A 5,631-nucleotide genomic window follows, 5' to 3' on the forward strand; every position below is an offset into this window, starting at 1 on the left:
GTTATTTTTTTATGACATGTTACATTTTTGTAGCTAGTATACAGGTTTACTTTGGGGAGTAACTAGTATAGGTGAAAGCAATAAAATGCTTCACTAAAATTCATGGTTGAAGAGAGATGAGATGATGTCGATAGATGAGTCGCCATCCATATTCAGATGCCTATTTATATTTCCTGTTTTTGGCATTTCTCTACCCTTTATCTTCACTATATTCCAAAAAGCACCATCTTTCATGCTCTTCCTATCAATCTAGCTACTATATTTGTTAAAATCTAGTTATTAGTTAACACCACCACTTTGTTTCTTGTCTTCACATTATTCTTACTTGATTACTTCGTCTGAACCATCAAAATGGTTGGTGAGTCTTTCTCGTTACCAGATTTCGTAGAACCTTCGACCGCAGTAACATCTCCAGACGACATATTCAGTATTCTTGAGGCGTTGGAGGGTGTTTCTGATGAATACATGACCTTGACTCCATTAGATGAGACGGAGTGTGGTGTCGGTTTGGATCAGTTAGTTTCCCCGAAGTCGATGGTTGAGGCATTTTCACCAAGAACCAAGAGGCAAAAAGTGTCATTGCCTTTGGAAGAAGGTAATGAAAACTCAGACGGGCCGTTGAAGACGAACCATGTTAAGGTGGAGAGGAACCGTAGGAAGCAGATGAATGAGAACTTAGCAGTTCTCCGGTCACTGATGCCTTGTTTTTATGTCAAGAGGGTATCATACTTCACTCTCATTTGTTATCTTTCTTTATATATGGGGTAGCTATAGACACAAAAACCCGTCTGACAATATTTAATCTCACACCGTTTCAAACAGCTGTCCAGAAAGAGGTCGGACAGCCGTTTTAACCAAAAGAATTTTCAAAAAGTTTGATCATTTATGACCGCAACAAACGTTTGCATATTGCATGAACGGTTATTCTGACAAAAAAATTTCAAAGTGTGACCGTTTATGCTCAAAACAGCTGTCTAGATATTGGCCAGACGGCCATCTAACCAATAAATTTCATAATTTGACTTTTTTCTTATTCAAATCAGCCATCTAAGTGTTTCGTGGACGGCCGTTTGATGATGTGAAATCAGATGGGGGTGGTGTAAATGGAAGTCTATAACATACAATCATAAATTTCTTTTGATAACTCTCCTTATGGTTGTGTTTATGCAAACTTTAGGGTGATCAAGCATCAATAATAGGAGGGGTTATCAACTTCATCACTGAATTGCAACAAGTGTTGCAATCTTTAGAAGCAAAGTAGCAAAGAAAGATGTATAGTGATGTACTGAGCCCAAGGCTATTACCAAGTCCTCGAACTGTACTTCTAAGTCCAAGAAAACCGCCTTTGAGCCCGAGGCCAAGCTTGCCGATTAGCCCAAGAACCCCACAATCGGCAAGCCCATACAGGCACATATTATCATCATCCATGGCTAATACCACACCAGCCTCACCTAGTTATTCTTCCTCAAATTCTGACACCATTTATGAGCTTGTTGCTAGCTCGAGGTCATCCCTTGCCGATGTTGAGGTCAAGTTCTCAAGGTCTAATCTTCTTCTAAAGATTGTATCACCGCGGTTTCCTGGGCAAGTAACAAAGATAATATCGGCTCTAGAAGACTTGTCTCTTGAAATCCTCGAGGCTACGATCGACACTGTTGATGAAAGACTGGTTAACTCATTTACCATTAAGGTAATCCTATCTCTAAAGAATCTTTAGTTTTCTTAAAAGCATATTCATTTACATGATTTGCATGCACACTTATTATGTCCTTTAATGTGTTGCTCCTATGATCTTCTTTTAGGGAAACCTAAATTAATCACCTTTTTGTTCTTTTATGTTATGTACTAAATTTAGAAACCTAACTTTAGCTATCACCTGGTTGTCCAAGTTTTATAACATATAGCCATATAGGCATATAGCTTTTGGGGTTTGAACTCAAGTCCACTTAAGGATTATCTATATAAGATGTATTCAAGTACCATCAAACTAAATATATGGTTATCCAAATTAATAATTAATTTAGTAAGCAGTTAATCTTTTATAAGTTAAAATTTGTGTCTTGTTATGTTTTTTTGTCTATGTTGCCATTTCTGTAAAATGGTATTGCAAATTTCCCAAGGAAAGCCTAATTTTAAGTTTTTCAAATTTAATTATTAATTATTTGACAAACCAGTTGCATGAGAGTGATGATTAAGGCTTGAGATCATGATCTGAGGTTCATAACCTAACGGAAGGGTTTTTCCCACATTGGTTGTTTCCTCTTTGATTGTGTTCCTAGGTAAATTACGCATGGAGCGTGAAAACCAGTATGAACAGTTGACATACCGTCTCGGGAATGCTCGCTATCAGGGATAGTCTCAAACGCTGTTTAGAAATATAAAATTATTTGACATAAACTTGAAAGAAAATAATTGGAGAGAGAACTGAATTAGGAGTATTTAATGTATGAAGAAGAAGACACCATTATTCTCTTCATGTTTTATTTGGGTGGACCATTTGATCACTTATTAGGTGTGTTGACAAATATGGTTGTAAAACATTACTGCACATAGATTTATGGTTCATGCAATTTGTTTTTATGTAGCTCACACACAATGCACTGCATACAGAAACGACATAAAAAATAAGTCACAGAGTGTAATAAAGGAGGTTCAGTAGATTCTGGAGATGAAAGAGGTAAGGTAACAACAATGTAACAGATAGACATAGGGTACAGACATTAACTCAACAAGTTAAATGATAAAATGGCCATACAAGTGTACCATCTTAAACATTTATTTCCCTTTATTTATAACTCTATGTACAATAAAATGTTATAATATAAACCAGTATGAACCCACTTATAAATATTAAGGTTGGCTAGCTAGTTCACAATAATTAATACCATGGCTAGCTATTAAGTTTGTACTGGTAGTATCAGTCTTGGAACCAAAACCTACTGTTCCAAATTAAAGGAGGCTTATTCTTATTGGAGTCATGTTACCGTTACAGCATTAAATAAACATACGTATAAGAACCTTTTTGTATAAAAAAATAAGTTAATGTTCTATTTTTTATATATCTCTAACTTTTAATACTTATAGTTGCCAATAAACGAGTGTACGTGAGTGTTAATTAATTGTGAACTTTTATTTTGATAGGTTGGAATCGAATGCAAGCTAAGTGCGGAGGACCTCGCACAACACATTCTGCTCACTTTTAACTAGTACATTATTCGGTTCAAATTTTCAGATTAGGGTAACTTCGTGCTAACAGATGATCATATCCAATACGTGGTGTCGTGGTGTCATGTTTGATGTCTTGGCATGATGTATATTGGAGTAGATAGCTGATAGCGTCATCTATTGATCAAGCAAGGAAGGTAAAAAGGTTTAGAATCCTAACAACATCTATCTCGATCTATTTATTGTAAGAAAGTATTTGAATAAGGTTAGTAACTAATCGATCTAACAATGTAACTGTTACTCGATAAGTTGTGACTTTTATTTCGTGTTTGTTTAATTAGAATATTACATAACGCGTACGTGTACGTACTTTGTCATTTGTAATTTTTAACTTCATCTTCGATCCTTTTATGTGTATTCGATGTACATGATGAATAGTTAAGTTAGTTAGATATCATCATGTTCTAATTCGTTATGAACTTCGATTGAATGATGAATTTCCAATCCACGTTCAGGTGAATTTTAAACGTAGATCAAATTACATTTTACAATTATTGTGTTTAGGCACTGCCCCGGCCCCTGCGTCGGGTGGCAACAAATTATGCTACCGATTAGCGATGGTATTAATCCCACCGAAACATAACTGGAAAACAATTATATATAGATGCTAGTTAAGCACCAACTGAAACATTGCGACGCACGAATCGTTAACCCTATATAAGGTATCATCTGGACTGATTTTATCATCCACACAACGAAAGAATGCTTTGAATTTATCATAAAAGAACATTCAATTCTTTGCAGAAATTTTTCTATCTTATCGATTATGGATTTCATTTAACCCATGAAATACTTTAATTAATTTGAAATTAATGTAGTTTGAAGGTTTCCAGCCGGATCTACACAGGAGTATCTCGTAGTACGAGGGTGCGGAATCCCCACGTATACGATACGAGTGTCGAGACGATTGATACGTTGAATATGTTTGTAAACACACGAGGTTATACTGTAAAACTTGATTTATTGCAATAGCCAACACGTGATACTAAAGATCACCAAACCACGTCGTTCCCAAAAACATCAGCAAAATGGCCGAAGTTAGGGGTTTTATAAACCTCGACAACTTCGCCTAACACCCTAGGCGAAGTTGTCTTAACTTCGCTAGCCTATCAAGTTCGCTTAAACATACTAGCGAACATACAAAATCAACAGTATTCAACACGAAACAAACAAACTAAATGATTACAGACACAGATAAACACAAGATACTGAACTACTGACATCATGCACCAACAGACTCCCCCTTGGCAGTAGCTTCATATCTCTATCTTCTTTCTCGTGTCTTGTAATCCCAAAAATCTCGTACCACTCGTCTTCAAGCATGGACGCCCTGCCTTACACAGACAGAGACCACCCTCTAGTACTTCTTGGCTTCATCCTTCTACGCAGGAATGTAAAATATCTTCTTATCATTTAGTACATGCAAATCAGCTTGAGACAAATTAACCAAGTGCATGGGATCATACACTCTCAGGATCTCCTGTTCGTCCTAATCTTCCATAACAGCTTCAGCTGTCTGGCAATCAACGTACCACCACTTGAGATCCTTTAACACGTCCTTGGGCATCATCTTCATCGGCACCTCTTTCAAAAAATGAATCGGCTTATACTTCATCACCATCCAGGGCTTGCCATCAGCCCGCATTTCCCGTTCCTTATCTTCTATCAGTTTCCCTTTTTGAGGCTTCAATAACTCAAACTTTTTCTCCTTAACACTCTCTTTCCACACAATCTTTCCAACCCATCTCGCGAAGTCATCATCACTCCTATTAATCAATCTCAACTGAGCCAAGTCTTTCACCTCACACTCAGGCAAAGTGTTAAGCGATCTCAAGGCCTTCTTAAAATACTGAATCCCATCATAACGCTTAATCACAAACAACTTTACCTGTTCGTCATACAACCAGCAAATGATACCTTTCTTTGACTCAGCGTAGCCCTTGATATTGTAACTCTTCTTAAACATTGTTGGCACCGCGGGCTTCTTTGTCTTGAAAAACCACTGAGCACAACCTTCTTTCCATTTCGGCTGTTCTTCCCACTCAGACTCATCTGACACATTTGCATCTTGACTCAAGTTCACCTTATCAACATTCGGAATATCATGCTCTACACCATCATCAACAATCTCCCCTTCTTCTACCTCACTATCAATCTCTATCTGTTCCCCAATCTTTTCAATCTCATCAATCGTTAACACATCATCGACTAACTCATCATCATTTCCCAACACTTCCTCCTCATCTACGACCACCACATTCTCACCTCCTGTACTACCTGACGGACCAGCAGACCCCCCCTGAGATGTGGAAGTCCCAAGAGTTTGTTCAGTTCTTGGCAACTCACCACCTGCACCTTTCGATGCATTGGGATCATCGTCTCTTTCTTGCCTCTTCTTGGTTCTCA

The 5,631-nt window shown here is 37.5% G+C and overlaps 1 pseudogene; it reads left to right on the forward strand.

Annotated features, from left to right (window-relative positions):
- The first annotated feature begins 365 nt into the window (after positions 1 to 365).
- On the forward strand, positions 366 to 3,304 carry LOC143559681 (transcription factor SPEECHLESS-like; annotated as a pseudogene).
- The last annotated feature ends 2,327 nt before the right edge of the window (positions 3,305 to 5,631 follow it).

The sequence above is a fragment of the Bidens hawaiensis genome, unplaced genomic scaffold (assembly GCF_021521415.1).
Source record: "Bidens hawaiensis isolate Kalapana, Puna unplaced genomic scaffold, B.hawaiensis_p1.1 tig00020021_1, whole genome shotgun sequence".
Classification (NCBI taxonomy): Eukaryota; Viridiplantae; Streptophyta; class Magnoliopsida; order Asterales; family Asteraceae; genus Bidens; species Bidens hawaiensis.